At 39.4% G+C, this 16,852-nt stretch overlaps 1 protein-coding gene across 8 annotated transcripts in view; it reads right to left on the bottom strand.

The window, feature by feature from the left end:
• Positions 1-16,852, bottom strand: part of LOC126091885 (F-box only protein 22-like) — a 486,064-nt gene that overhangs the window by 160,037 nt on the left and 309,175 nt on the right. The window contains exon 1 of one of the 8 annotated variants that reach the window (XM_049907179.1): positions 6,635-6,717. The exons of the other annotated variants lie outside the window; for them this stretch is intronic. The gene's annotated coding sequence lies outside the window, so the exon portion shown is untranslated. Of the gene's footprint in view, positions 1-6,634; positions 6,718-16,852 lie in introns of those variants that run through there. 8 annotated transcript variants of the gene reach the window in all.

Here is a 16,852-nt window from a genome sequence, read left to right as displayed (position 1 = left end):
AATTAGGTGACTTGTGTGCACAGATATTGTACCAGCTTTCTCCAGCAGCCCACTAAGGTCCACTGCTTCCATGCCATGAGTCGCCACTATCATCTGTGCTAAAGGGGGACATACTGGCTATTAGGTAGGTGGTCATAATATTCTGGCTGATCAGTGTATAATGCAATAATATTGAAAAACCGGCCATACAGTCACCCCACCCACATACAGAATCTAGTTCCATATCCATAAAATTTCTGATGAAGCAAGAACTAAACTCTTTTAGAACAGTGTTCCAATGAAGTAGCTACAGATGGGATGAAAATACCAATATTCATCAGCAAACATAGTTGTCTTCGCTAAATTTGTAGAAAATCACCAACCAACAGTGATGCAGAAAAGCCAGAGTTCACAACAAATCTTGTGAATGTGGTGCTAATTACATAGGGGTGATATTTAGACGATTACAGCACAATAGGCCCAAAAATGTTTAAGTATCTACTGTGCAAAACCACCTGAGGAAGGATGCAAGATTCATTTTGAAATCTGAAAATATTAAGAAAATCATCAATAGGAAAATTCGAATAAAATCTGGGCTTAAATGAAGCTTCAAATACTTCTTTGCCAACTCACAAACTAAGCCACCAGTCTATCTAACTTAAGCCTTAGGTTGCGCTACAGATCAGTATGTCACTGCATCTAAGACTTAGTATCCACATCCACTGGTTTCGCCATTTCATAACCAAACCATCACTTTCCAACCCAACCTAGACATTGGGCTACACTACATAGAAGTCTATCACCACAACCCACATTCGAAAAATTAAACAATGAAAGCTCCAGATTGGAATATCAGGTATATTAGGAAAATGATAGATTGCTACTTACCATAAAAATGGCCTGCTGAGTTGCTGACAGGCAGAACGAAAACACTGTTACACATTATAGCTTTCAGTCAAAGCCTTCTTCACCAAAGAAAACTTGTACTCATTCACACAAGCAAGCACACCTCATGCACACATGACTGCTACCACTGACAGCTACTACTAGAATTAACTGTCACTTGAATGGCAATTTGGAGTAGGGTGGGGAGGGGATAGCAGGTACAGGTTTGGGGAGAGAAGAGCAATGTCTGGTTGGGTGTGCAAGGCCTAGACGGTGGCCTGACGAGACTGCCAGGTGCAGTATGCGGGGGGAAAAGTTGGCAACGGAAAATGAAGGGATTATGGAAAGGGAAAGGACGGAAGGGTGCAGGAGACACGAAACGGCAGGAGGGGATAGGACAGAGGGGGTGGACACTATTGGTGGAGGTGTGTTACCACAAGTTGAAGCTGGGATAGTTTCAGGAGCAGAGAAAGTGTTGTAATAATAACTCCCATCTGCACAGTACAGGGAATCTGATGGTGGAAGGGAGGATCCAGATGGCACAGGTGCTGAAGCAGACACTAAAATTAAGCATGTTATATTGCTACATGTTGTGCCACAGAGAGGTCTGCTATGCCCTTTGCCACAGTTTGGTGGTGGCCATTCATCCTACAGGCCAACTGGTTGGTAGTCATATCAATACAAAAAGCTGTGCATTGGTTGCAGCAGAGCTGGTATATGACATAGCTGCTTTCACAGGTGACCTGAACTTTGATGAGGGAAGGTAAGCCTGTGACAGGACTGCAATACGAAGTGCTAGGGCAGTGGATTGGGCAGGCCTTGCATCTGTGTTTTCCACAGGGAGATGATCCCTGTGGCAAGGTTGGGTGTGTAATCGAACATAAATTTAGGAGGGGTGAGAAGGATCTTGGGATGTCCCCAATTTCAGGGCATCACAGTAGATAATCAAAGGCCCGATGAAGGATGCGATTCAGTTTTTCCAATTCGGGGTGGTAATGGGTGATGAAGGTGACACACTTTTGTAGCCAACTCTTGGCGCAGTTGGGGGGATTGGGGTTGTGTGGAGAAATGGCACGGGAAAACTTTTTTCGGACTAGGTGTGGGAGACAGTGCCTGGCTGTGCAGGCCTTGGTCAGACTTCAACGTACGAGGTGCATTCAAGTTCTAAGGCCTCCGATTTTTTTTCTCTGGACTGGAAAGAGATAGAAACATGCGCATTGTTTTAAAATGAGGCCACGTTCATTGTCAATACATCCCAGAGATGGCAGCACCGTACGGCAGATGGAATTTTACCGCCAGCGGCGAGAATGAAAACTGTTTTAAATACTTAAAATGGCGACGTTTTCCTTACTTGAACAGCGTGCAATCATTCGTTTTCTGAATTTGCGTGGTGTGAAACCAATTGAAATTCATCGACAGTTGAAGGAGACACGTGGTGATGGAGTTATGGATGTGTCGAAAGTGCGTTCGTGGGTGCGACAGTTTAATGAATGCAGAATATCGTGTGACAACAAACCGAAACAACCTCGAGCTCGCACAAGCTGGTCTGATGACATGATTGAGAAAGTGGAGAGAATTGTTTTGGGGGATCGCCGAATGACTGTTGAACAGATCGCCTCCAGAGTTGGCATTTCTGTTGGTTCTGTGCACACAATCCTGCATGACAACCTGAAAATGCGAAAAGTGTCATCCAGGTGGGTGCCATGAATGCTGATGGATGACCACATGGCTGCCCGTGTGGCATGTTGCCAAGCAATGTTGACGCGCAACGACAGCATGAATGGGACTTTCTTTTCGTCGGTTGCGACAATGGATGAGGCGTGGATGCCATTTTTCAATCCAGAAACAAAACGCCAGTCAGCTCAATGGAAGCACACAGATTCACTGCCACAAAAAAAAAATTCGGGTAACAGCCAGTGCTGAAAAAATGATGGTGCCCATGTTCTGGGACAGCGAGGGCATAATCCTTACCCATTGCGTTCCAAAGGGTACTACAGTAACAGGTGCATCCTATGAAAATGTTTTGAAGAACAAATTCCTTCCTGCACTGCAACAAAAACGTCCGGGAAGGGCTGCGCGTGAGCTGTTTCACCAAGACAACGCACCCGCACATTGAGCTAACGTTGCGCAACAGTTTCTTCATGATAACAACTTTGAAGTGATTCCTCATGCCCCCTACTCACCTGACCTGGCTCCTAGTGACTTTTGGCTTTTTCCAACAATGAAAGACACTCTCCGTGGCCGCACATTCACCAGCCATGCTGCTATTGCCTCAGCAATTTTCCAGTGGTCAAAACAGACTCCTAAAGAAGCCTTCGCCACTGCCATGGAATCACGGCGTCAGCGTTGTGAAAAATGTGTACGACTGCAGGGCGATTATGTCGAGAAGTAACGCCAGTTTCATCGATTTCGGGTGAGTAGTTAATTAGAAAAAAAATCGGAGGCCTTAGAACTTGAATGCACCTCGTACTGGGAAAGGTGGTTCTTGGCACTTCAAATATGCAGTCCCCATGTGGTCTGGCTGTATGGGAGAGATTTTTTGGTATGGATGGTATGGCAGCTGCTAAATGCAGGTACTATTGGTGGCCGATGGGTTTAACGTGGACAGAGGTGTGGACACAGCCATCAGAGAAGGTGATCAACATCCAGGAAGGTGGCACACTGGTCTGATGGGCACCAGGTGAAGCAAATGGGAGAGATGATGTTAAGGTTGTGAAGGAATGAGGATAGGTTGCCTTCGCCCTGAGCCTAGTACATAAAGATTTCATCAATGAACCAAAACCAGACCCGGGATTTGCACTGTTGGAAGACTATGAAGGTTTCCTCTAGATGACATAGGAAGGTAACATGCAAGTGGCCATGACTATGCTGCAGATTTCTTTGTGCACATTCCCTTCACAGGAGACAACTGACCAACACCTCCAACCAATTGCCTGTAATCTATCCTCCCCTCAAAGATAACAACAACTTCCTTCACTGACTCTTCACCATCTGCACCCCTTTATCTCCTGGCTCCCTACTGGTCGCTGTTGATGCCACTTCTCTGTACACCAGCATCCCTCATGTCATGGTCTTGCCACAACTGAACACTATTTTTTCCCAATGTCCTTCAGACACCAGACCCACTACCCCATTCCTCATACATCTAACTAACTTTATCCTAACATATTACTACTTCTCATCACGTTGCACGCCCTACCATACAGTGCTCTTCTCTCCCTCCACTTGTATCCATCTAACACTCCCTCTTTCCTGCACCACTGCAGACTGATATTCATATGACAGTTGCATTCCAGTCAGAGCTGCCAGTGGTAGCAGTCATATGTGCATGAGGTTTTCTTGCTTGTGTGAATGTGTGTGTATTTTCTTTGCTGAAGAAGGCTTTGTCTGAAACTATAATGTGTAACAGCGTTTCCATTGTGCCTGTCTGCAACTCAAAAGACCATTTTTATGGTAAGCAGCAGTCTATCCTTTTCCTAATACCGTCGATATTCCAAAAACTCGATATTCCAAAAACTAGTATAGACACAAATGAAATATTTCCAGCATTCCGTTTATGCACATATCATGTCACATAACATATTACCAATATGTTACAGAACAAAACTGACAGCAGCCAGTCTCAACAGATTCAGTTAGCAATGCTTTTCATAAATACAGTAGGTAACCCTTGTTAATTCAGTACACAAGTAAAATAACCAATGACTGTGAACATGCAAATATTTGTTGCTGTTATTCATTATTAGTAATGCTAATTTATTAACTGGGATGTTATTTTACAATGATATAGGCTTTGTCAGCTAATGCAAAGAAAAACATCACTGATGTGTATCAACAACTGCACTCAGAAGCCCTTGTAGGTGGAACCATCCTAGCATTTCCTGAACAGATTTAGGAAAACCAGGGAAAGCCTAATTTAGGATGGACATAATGAGCATGTGCCTCATGACTTAAACACACAACCTCACTCGGTTATATCTAACATACAATTATCTTGTGTTTGTCCATACTTGCAGCAAGTTAATTTAAAAACATGAAAAATAATTACATACTGTTCATTTAGTCCCTTATCTCTGCACACGCCACACACCCTTGCTAATTATTAGTTTTGTTTTCTACAATCAAGGATATTCCAAAACATCCACTGAAGATAAAATGAGTTTTATGCATAGCTGATATTTCATATTCGTTGTCCACCTCCATAGCTCAGTGGTCAGCGCAGCAGATTTCCACGCGAGGGGCCTGGGTTCAGTTCCTGGCTGGAGATTTTCTCTGCTCAGGAACTTGGTGTTGTGCTGTCTTCGTCATCATTTCATCCTCATCAACACGCAAGTCACCAAAGTGGCGTCAATAAAAAAAGAGTAGCACCAGGTGACAGGCCTACCCGACAGAAGGCCCTAGCCACAAGACATTTCATTTCATATTTATTAAATGAAATAAAGTCATCTTTATGATAATGCTAGCTTCTTAATCAAATCCAGCAGATATCAGTCAAATGACTGATACATTAAATTTTCACTACACACAATGGTTGGTTGGCTACTTCACTATTGCTTCAATTCATGGGGTGACAAAACTACAGCATACATAGATCTCTACAAAGCAGTACATAACTTAACATCAACAGTTAAGAATGGGGAGGAATAACAAACTAAAATAGAATGTTTGTTATCTTCATATAGCCTACCCATAATTCATATAAAATTGGATTAGACAGTATCTAATTCGTTGCCCAAAGATACTCTTAAGGCCTCAATTTCACCAGTTTTAGCCCTGAATAGTACCGTTCTTTGGTAATGACATGGTATAAAAACAAATGATGGCATTATACTAGGTTGTTTGATATCCACTGGTTTGCTGCACTTCACTCAAATTGCCCAAGTTTCACGTCTCTGCTTTAATAAGTAGATGGCTATTCTTATATTTACCGACAAGAATCTCACATAGCGATACATGAGGTATCACGGCCAGTTAAATCAAAGCTTGATGATAGGTTTAAATTAAATATAGCAGCCTACATCTGTCACTAGAGACCTTCCAATTGTAGAGAGCTAAAAACAGATGCATGTCAAAGCAGTGATGATGGCTCTTGTTGTAGGTAGTGGCGGCTGTTCCGCAAGTGATGAATTCACTGTGCAGAAGACTGAGTTAGCAGCATTCCAAGCCGCAATACTCTCTCTTTCATATACAAAACTCGCAGATGCATCTTGATGGGGTGAACTGGCCAGTGTAATTTGAGGTGTTTCAGCTTGAGTAGATGATTTGGGGAGGAAAAGAAAACAAAAGTGAATGCCTGCTCAACACATACAAATTATGCACGTTTGGATAATGTAAACTCTAGAAAATACGTTCTCGGTTACAGAAAATTCCATTTATGCCCATTAAAGTAAACAAGCACTACTACTACTACTACTATTACTACTACTACATTTATAGTGATGAGTTTCTATAACGAGACTTTCTATGCGGGTGATAGTTTATCAAGAGTCACATGCTCTATTTTGTGAATTTCGAATCAATGCTACAACTTAGGTCGCAAAACTTGCAAAGGCGTATAGTAGAGAAAGCCTTCAGCTAAAAGGGTGTGCTGCTCACGGCAACTGCCATAGTAATCAATACACGCTTTACAAAGGCGATGAGGGTTATATATGTTCCTATTGAAAAGTTTCTTACACATTTTCTTCGACACTACAGCAGAAATCTCACTAGTTTTACTTTAGGTTTGCACGATTTTAGACTTTCCTAATATTTAGAGCAGAAATAAACTAACCAATCCGTAACTGCTTGCTAACATCAAACACTCAATCTTTCGCAACAGTAACTTTCCGTCCGATCACAACAGCACAGTTTATAGTTTATACACAAGCGTCTGTAGTCGATACTCGATAGGCACAGTTGCGACTCTGACCATCGATATACAGACATCCTGTCGACATACAACAAGAAAGACATATATAATTTATTAATTATATAATTTTATATACACGAGAAGAGTGTGCATGTCAGTTTATATTGTTGCGACTTGCGAGGATATTCTTTAAGTATGAGTGTTTAGCGATTTACGATATAGTAATGCATAAGTGTGTGGAAATAAGTTATCGATCCATGGAGTTTGATATTTGTGCTCAGAACGCGTTGTTTGTTCACCGTTACTCAATGTTTATTCTTGTCTTCTTGTGTTCCTGTTGATTTTCTAAATAAAACTTACTAACTGTTGTGGGTATTAATTTCGCATGTATAATTTGTGACCTTGACGTAATGTACCGAAACAGCTGTGATTACACATTTTGAATTCTTGTTAACGCCATTCGGACACAAAAATGACGCTCAAATTTGCAACGTTTCAGCGATTCTTGTAGTATTGACAGAATTCCAGACAGGGTAATTAAAGTTCGTTCCATCAGTATAGATTCTCAGCTAACCTGCAGTATCAGCTATTCTTTCAGGACAGGGGTATTTCCATAAAAACTGAAGCTATCCACAATAAAGCCTTTTTTGGAAAAGAATGGTACTGATACATCTGGCGTAATTAATTATGGACCAGTGCCACTACTGACAGGTCTTTTTTAAGTAATTAAACGAGTAAAAGTATGAAACGCTAGCCGATTTCCAGAATAAAAGAAAGGTCACAAAACCGAATTCACAAATTACAGGCCCATTTCCCTTCTAACGGCCTTTTCTAAGATACTGGAAAAGCTTATGTATTCGAGAATTTTGGAGCATCCAAATAAATATAACATTCTCAGCAAAAGTCAATTTGGATTCCGCAAGGGACGGTCAACTGAACAAGCAATTATGTCCTTTCACAAATAAAGTTCTGGAATCAATTAATGACAAAATGGTAACAATTGGATTATTTTGTGACTTGACACTGTGAATCACCAAATCCTATTACAGAAAGCAGACCTATTAAGAATAAGTGGCTTAGCAAATAAGTGGTTAGAATCAAACCTCAAAGATAGGAAGCAGAAAGTAGTAGTAGATGTTACCGATTAGATCCATAGTGGCGTGATTTCATCTGAATGGAGAACCATTGAATATGGAGTGCCCCAAGGATCCATTCTTGGTCCACTACTATTCCTCATATTTATAAGTGAGCAGTGAGCAAAACTACATCGGGAAACCGAAACAGACGACTCATGACCTACCACAATGTTACAGTGCTTTTTTACCATTTTTGCAGATGACACCAACATTGTGATTGATGGTCATACCTGTGAAGATCTTCAAGGATCTGTTAAGAATGTTCTTGCTGATTTAGTGAAATAGTTTAGCTTCAATGGACTCTCGTTGAACTTTAATAAGACTGAATATATTCAGTTCACTGCAACTGCTAAAATGGAGGAGAAATTAACTGTGAAATGTGGAACAGAGTCAATAGAAAGACTTGATTCAACAAATTTTTAGGCGTTTTAATTGACTCCAAAGTAAACTGGGATCATCATACAATAAATCTAAAGAAGAGCTCAGCTCATCGATTTTTGTCCTATGCGTTCTCTCCGAAAGCGGAAACATACACACAATGAAAGTAGCATACTATAGATATTTCCATTCTCTTTTAACATATGGTATTATATTTTGGGGAAATCAAACACTAGCGAAGAAAATACTCTTGGACCAGAAACGTGTTATATGAATAATGAGCGACGTAGACTCCAGATGTAGTTATAGGAACCTTTTCCGGAAACTAAAACTTCTTACTGTCACGTCCCAGTACATATTTTCTCTTATGCAGTTCATCAGCAAAAATACTGAGTTTCATAAAAGAAATAGTGAATACCAGGGATATGATACCAGGAGAAAGCATGATTTCCTCAATGAATGTAAAAACCTGACCATGGTGCAAAAGGGTGTGCAGTTCTCTGGTGCAAAAGCAATTTGATAACCATTCCTCCTTTAGGGAGCATCTGAAGCAATTTCTACTGGAAAGGTCATTTTACAGTTCAGAAGAGTATTTTAGCCACAATGAAAAAACCACCTAGGTCTGTGGACCAGATATTTTGAGTGTGATACACCATAGTTTTTAGTTTGAGCAATGATGTAGGTACCATAGCCATGTAACATTCATAGTCATTTTCACTGGTTTTTAATTTGTTTTCGCTTTCTATGTGTAATGTTTGGTGTAATCTGCCACTCTTACCATATGTTTGGTGTAATCTGCCACTCTTACTATATATGTGTATAGCAAACATGTAGTATTAATTTGACTGATTGACTACTTTACTACTGCCTTTGTATTGATTGTTTACTGACACACTTTATATCCTTGTGAGTTTATCACATTTGGATCAAAGGAGTAAGAAATAAATAAATAAAAAATAAAACATATAAACTAATGTTCAAATGGGGTTAGGAGAACAGAACCAGACATCTTTCAGCTCATGAAAATTATCCATGTCTTGGATATGAATGAATATTCTTAGATTTATTAAAATTATTTCATCTAAATATTCATGACCTACTGCTTATGAAACTAGGTTGTTATGGGGTCTGGGGACTGGCCTTCAAATGGTTATAGTCGTAATCTCTTTGACAGTTAACAGAGTATAAAATAATGTATCATGAAGGCAAGGAATATCTTTCAGTACAAAAGAATTAGCGGTGGTGCGCCTCACGATCTGTAATTCCTGGTATATAAAAATGATTTGGGAAACCATTGGATGGCCGCAGGTACCATGATGTTTGCCAGTGACACAAGTATTTTTATAAAAGGATGCAGTGACAATACTCTACAGCAGAATGTCTCCAAAACAATAAATTAGGCACACTAATGGTTTAGGGATAACATATTGGTCATAAATAAGAAAAAAACAGTGTGGATGAATTTCAGTAATAATAGAAGTAAAGCTGGAATCAGCGTAACAGCTGAGTCAGAGAACTACGCTATCACACAAGCTCCATACACAAAATTTCTAGGCATATGGATGGATGAGCACTTTAGGTGGGAGAACCAAGTTGAAGTTTTGAATAAAAAAACTAAGTAAATGCTGTGTTGTGCTAAGAATGCTCCACAACTGTTGCAGCATTGAATGATTGTTGTGCCTATATGAACAGCTTGTGCAGATATCTTGTGATGGCCTGGGGAAATATAGAAATGGCAAAACAAACTTCAAAAAAGGGCTATCACGATAATGACAGGGAGTTCCTCTTAGAGTGCCATGCAGGGAAATACTTAAAATAACGACACTCCCTATGAATGTGTGTGCTTTCTCGAAACTCACTGGGAGTTTTCAACATTGAACAATCAAGCTCATAACTACAAAACAGGAACCAGAGATGGCTTTCACAGAGACATACACATAAAAGCCCTTTACCAGAAAGACGTACATTGTGAACTCTTTTTCAATTAAGAAAATTAAAGAATTCATAAATTCAAATTAGAGCTGAAACAGTTTTTAATAACACATAGATTTTATAACATTAAAGGATTTCAGAATACGAAAAAGTAAAATCATTTGTATACACTGATGTATAACTGTATTTATATGCAAGTTTGTAAAAACTTAATTATAAGACATTTTAGTGCAACTAGCCCTGACTATGAATTGACTACATACCTACAGGGTATATTGCAAGGGAATGGATAAAGAGACTGAATTGAAATGACTGTATAGCCAAAAAATTGTGCTAAATGAAGACAAATGCAGCAGTGTCAGAATTGAAGTACCCTTCCTCAGCGATAGGGTCTCAGCTGATGGCAGTGTTTGCAATCAGTAGACACAGTTGCGATTCTGACAATCGATGTACAAGCAACCTCATACCAGAAGAAGTATCCACTTTATGCGACATGTCGAAGCCAACTTTTCTTGGCATGGTGAATTATTGTTGCTGTCACCTTGTGGCAATAGCTTCAATTCAAGCACATCTAACGAATGCACCTGCCACTCATAACACCAAGACCAAATCAGTACTCATGTGGACCCAGGAAATGGATACAGCTTTCTGTAATCCGCAGTAAGCCTCATGGAGGCAGTGCTCTTGCCCATGCTGTACCATCTGCACCAAAGAGTCAGCAGTCATTGGCAGCCATCAAGGGTTTTTTTTTAGTAAAAAAATTACAGCTGTGGATGAAGTGGAGTGCTCACAATAGAGAGCTATTCGCGATATTATGAGGGTGTGAGGCATTTTCGCCCTTAAATCAAAGCCCAGCCAGTGATGATCTACACAGACCACAAACCGATTATGTCACCGTTTCAAAATGCCAGTGTTAGGTGTTCCTCTCGACAATTCTTAGACATCAAATTTATCAGTCAATCTGCCATGGACATATGTCATATTAAAAGCACATAGTTGCTGACTACTTATCTCCCATTTGCTGTTTAGTCATCGTTTTGAACTACAACCAGCTCACCATGGCTGTTCCAAGTGATGATCAACAATTTTACTAAACAAAATGAGTCGACCGGTAACAGTTCCAAAATATAGTGCGATGTCTCACAACACTACTTTTCATTGCAGTTACGCACAGTGGCATTTGGCAGTGTCCGCAGCCCAGCACACACAGGGGCATAATGTCACAAATAAATTAACTGACCATTTCATGTGGCAATCAATACCGGATGTGAGCTGGTTTCGTTGCCAGTGCAGCAAGGTGGGAAGCTATATTGATTGAGATATTTGACATTTCTGTGTATCATCATGGAGGTGTGGCCGTAGACACATCAACCTCGCTGGTCCTCTGCCACAGCAGAAGGTTACGTGGCACCTGTTGATGGCAGTTGACATGTGTACAATATGGCCAGAGGCTATAGCAGCTACAGAAATATCCACCAAAACAATTACAAACATTTTGATCACAAATTGGTTAGTGCGATTCAGCTGTCCTCTACACATTACAACAAACCAGGGTCAGCAATTTGTGTCCAATATTTTCATCAAACTGTCTAAACTCTGCAGCTTCCAATGCCACCACAATACAAATTATCATCTTGCTAGCAACATAATGGTTGCCATCGAGGATTCTGGCAGACTACCTCATTCCTGCACCACCGCCAGACCAGGCTGAACTATCACTGTGGATAGAGGGTCATTCCATGTCAAATTACCCAGCTCATGTCACCTGCTGGCTCAGATTTTCATGAAACTTCAAACATTTGCTTCTACCTATAACATAAGAACTTCTGCAATTTTCCTTAGTCTCAGACTAAAACTTGTTTCTATATTGTATTTTCAATGTAGTGATGTTCTGCTAGTTTATCTCTGTGAGAATAGCCATTCAATGTGGCACTTATTTACAGAAATACTCATAACTCAGACCTTTATAAAGCTTTTGATTTGGAATTTTTTTCAGAAGTTAAGCATGGCATATAGTTAACACAGAGACAATTTTATAGATACTAAAGCTATAAAGAAAATAACAAATAATTAATTTGTGTCACTTTTACTGTGAGGAAAAAAGTGCCATTCTAAGTAAGTTCATCCAGGACAGACATCCACAGCCTCAGATTTTCATTAAACTTTTTTATGTATTTCTTTTCCCATGGCAATAACCAGTGTATTATTTCTTCCACATACTTCATATAGTTTTTATGTAAAAATGGTAAAGTTTTCAAAAAGCATACATAAAAACCACATGGTTGGAACTGACCATTTCGATTGCATTACTTGGAGAAAAAATGGAACTTAGCTTATTCTGAACATATCACTGTCGCCCTTTTCCAGAAACCTAAATAGGGTGCATCTTTATGGGGAAAAAAAATAATAACTCTGCACAACTTCTGGGAATATAAAAAATCAACTTAAATTGTTATTGCCCTAACAATAATTCCTTAAATATGCAAAATACTTTCAGAAAGAGCTGTTATCAGGCAATTTTTTAAATTAACACTCAAATATGACATGATTGCAAACAAAAAATAAACGGCATAGGCTGTGATTGACACGGGATTTTCATATCATTGTTTAAAAAGCCATTCAAGCTGATAAGCTTTAGTACATGTGTCTCGTGTCGTGTTAAAAAAATAAAAGCAAAGAACCATGTGTTATAATTTTAATTGAAATATTTTCATTACCAATATTAATATTAACTATATTTAAGGGTATCAAATGAGCATATTTAAATAACAATCATTTTGGGTAGACAAATGTTTAAAATGTAAATGTTCAGCAGCGAAGATCCTTGGGATACACAATTGAAAGTTTTAATATTGTGTCTGTTTCTAATCCATTATGAAGAATTGGATTTTGTTAACTTTGTATAATTTTCATTTAAGTAATACATTATTTCTAATCTTCTTGATTCAGGTACACCAACTCCACATAAAAGTGTTTTCGAAGCCACAAATCAAGATTTTTCTCAGACCAAACAAATGACATTGCTGGTCCATGTGAGTGGAGAAAAAGTACTCCAGCATCTCCTTCTCATCACATACATTCTTGACAAAGGCCAGTTACCACCTGTCATTATACACAACTGCAACAAAAATGTTTTATTAAGGATTTGAGGATGGGTGCACCTCCATTGCAAAGCATTTTCATTGAATGAGAAAATCAAGGCAGGCATTTCAGAACAAGTTGCCCTTCTAATTTATAATGAATTATACGAAAGGGGTTTGTAATTGTGAAAATTCCTGGTGCCAGGTGTGGTGTCACCGCCAGACACCACACTTGCTAGGTGGTAGCTTAAATCGGCCGCGGTCCATTAGTACATGTCGGACCCGCGTGTCGCCACTGTCAGTACTTGCAGACCTAGCGCCACCACATGGCAGGTCTAGAAAGACGGACTAGCACTCGCCCCAGTTGTACGGACGACATTGCTAGCGACTAGACGTACGAGGCCTTCCTCTCATTTGCCGAGAGACAGTTAGAATAGCCTTCAGCTAAGCACATGACTACGACCTAGCAAGGCGCCATTAGCCTTACCTACTTTGAGAGTTATAGTATAAATGTCTCAAGAAGAACGCTGTATTCATCAGAGAATAAAAGTTAAGTATAAAGCAACTACGTACTTTTCTTGCTACCATTCAATAGTTATCCTGTTTCAGACTTCACGCCCGTCTGCATTAGTTAGCGTGCCTTTCGGCTACCTCCGAGTGGTGTGGCTGTCTTGCTACGCCACAACACCAGGTATTGTGCAGGTTGTCAGAAATTTCTTCTTGTGGTTCTAGTGTAGGAAATATACAGTGATTTTCTCTGAGAAGTAGAAAAACATTTGTCAATATTAGCCTTGCAGGAATTGCAGACACTAGATGCTGTTGTTATTTGTATGTCATCCTCTACTTGAAGACTAGCTTTTGTCAGTACATCTTTTACAGCTCCTCCCAATCCACTGCACACAGATTTATCATGTCTAGCACCATGAAAGGAATGTTCAGTGCCAATAGAAAAATCATTTTTGTGTGCACACAAGTTTCTAAAGCTTTTTTCTGTTTTTACATTGAGTAGTGCATCCATCAGTGAAATAATGCAGTTTCTTGACATATGTGTAGTGTTCAGCCAACCACTTAACCATTTCTTTCTGAGCAGAATTTACAAATCCTTCATCATGCTCCAAATCATCTCCTATAAAGCAGCAGTTTACTATTACCTATCTATTTTCTTTATTTATCACATAAACAAAAACAGGATTGACTGTACAGCTGCTTCTTATCCACTGATAACTCTGGATTCCATTCTGAATTGCAAAACTGCAGTTTTCATCCAATTAACTGGACTGCTTTTTCTGGGGTTAGGGTTTCTTTCAAATTTTCCAAAGATCTTGCCTGAGACCTAGATACAAATGAGTGCAGTTTAATTGCCTGTAATTCCATTACGAACAAGTCAGAGTATTCATCAACAATTGCAGACTGCTTTACCATTTCTATCTGATGGTCTGTGTTTATCCACAGGGTGTATTCAATTTCATCATCAGCATCTTTGTAAACTAATTTTTCTTTAAAAAATCCTGACAGTTTGCCATCACTGAGATAATTATGACAGTGATTAAGCATGCAATCATAGTTTTCCAAGCTACAAAAAAGAAATTTAATCTATGCTTCTTCAATGTGTTCACCGTCCAAAAGCAGTTTTACATTTTGGTGGATGTCAAAGACACACACCAAATGAGTGTCTGGAGTATCAGCTAAAACAAAACCACTCTGGTCTTGGAAAAAAAACGTCAGTGTTTGGGTTCTCCCATATAAAACAAGAATATAATCCCCTTAGGTTGCAGATGATAAGTCTTTTTTGCATATACACATTCCTTTGATTGCTAACTTCATCTTTTACTTGTGGTAACATTCGAGTATGTCCATCATTTTGGTAAAAGTCATTGATAAATTTTACAAGTTCATCAGTGGTCATTTTATCTCCTTTTTGTATAGTAATTGATAAAAAAGCAATTCTGGTTTCAGTCTCCTGGTCTGTCAAACTACATATTCACTAATGATATGGATATAATAGAGGGAAACATTCCACATGGGAAAAATATATCTAAAAACAAAGATGATGTGACTTACCAAACGAAAGTGCTGGCAGGTCGATAGACACACAAACAAACACAGACATAAACACAAAATTCAAGCTTTTGCAACCCACGGTTGCTTCGTCAGGAAAGAGGGAAGGAGAGGGAAAGATGAAAGGATGTGGGTTTTAAGGGAGAGGGTAAGGAGTCATTCCAATCCCGGGAGCAGAAAGACTTACCTTAGGGGGAAAAAAGGACAGGTATACACTCGCACACACACCCATATCCAACCGCACATACACAGACACAAGCAGACACAGACACAGACTGCTTTATATTGTACCACAGCAATATTAAATCTTGTTGGTCTTCACTCAGCACTAAAAATTTTTGAAGAGCTTTACTGTGGTAAAAATCCCGTGACATTTTAACATGTTGATTGCCATAGCAAAAATGAGTAAATTGCTCCCAGAAGCCTTGTTAAGTGGTTCATGCAGTTTGATTCATCATCTCACTTGTAATTCATCTGTATCATCAAAACAAAACAATTTTTTTCTTGGCCAAAAATGGAAGCTGCGAGTTATCTCGTAGTTGGCGTGCAGACTAGAAAGCTCAGTTCGGTCACTGTCTATGAGCTTACTCATCAACAATCAGTCACCAGCTTGTATATTTTGATGCATGTTTGACAATATGATCCATATCTTTGTTGTAACTGTGTCAGTAGTTCAGTCTTGATTGTAGGCAGTTCACTGATGTTTATTGTGGCAAGTAATAAGAGGAAACTGAGTGAAATAGAACTTGAACAGCTAGCTAACATGAACAAATCACAATGGGGTGAGTTCATGGATAAATTCTTGGAAGTATCTGCAAACCATTTTCATGTGAGCATTCAAGTGAGGATTCAGATGCAGAAAACAATGAATGGTATAAAGAAGATGAGCAGGTTGGTCCAATAGCAGGTATTATTAGTAACAGTGACGAGTGGAGTGACATTGCTCAAGCTCCGCTAGTGTTTGTGATCAATGAAGATGTGGGTTTGAAATTAGACTTACAAAATTTTGGTGTCAATGAGCTTGCTGACCTTTTTTTTATTGTTATTAAAGTGTTCCTAATGTCATTATTTTTATTTATTTGCAACATGATCCATTATAATACGTATAATACATGTGTGTGTGTGTGTGTGTGTGTGTGTGTATCATTTCTGTTGTATGATGATAATGATGATGATGATGATGATGAGAGAAGGGAGAGGGTGAAACCCACAGTGCTGGCACATAGCCTACTCCTAGTGAATAGCACCGAGGAGGCTGCCATGCCAATGTATGGATCACCATCAGCAGTGTTACATGCCTTCACTTCATGAGAAACTGTGCAAAGGTTTGGTTCTTATACCAGGACATTGGCACAAAGTCTGGTAATCAGAAACTTAATGCCACCACTTCTCCTCCCCTCCTCCTTTCCACCACCAGGGTGTCAACCAGCTTATCACCAAGTTGAGCCTAATGTCATTATGTGAACAAACAAATTAGTATGCAAGCTAGGAAGCAGAAAAATGTGGGAGTACAGGAGTCCAAGTTCGTTTAACAATATAACATTCTGGATATCTGA

The sequence above is a fragment of the Schistocerca cancellata genome, chromosome 7 (assembly GCF_023864275.1).
Source record: "Schistocerca cancellata isolate TAMUIC-IGC-003103 chromosome 7, iqSchCanc2.1, whole genome shotgun sequence".
NCBI classification, from domain to species: Eukaryota; Metazoa; Arthropoda; class Insecta; order Orthoptera; family Acrididae; genus Schistocerca; species Schistocerca cancellata.
Note: the sequence above shows the minus strand (reverse complement) of the source record. Positions and strands in the feature narration are given on the sequence as shown.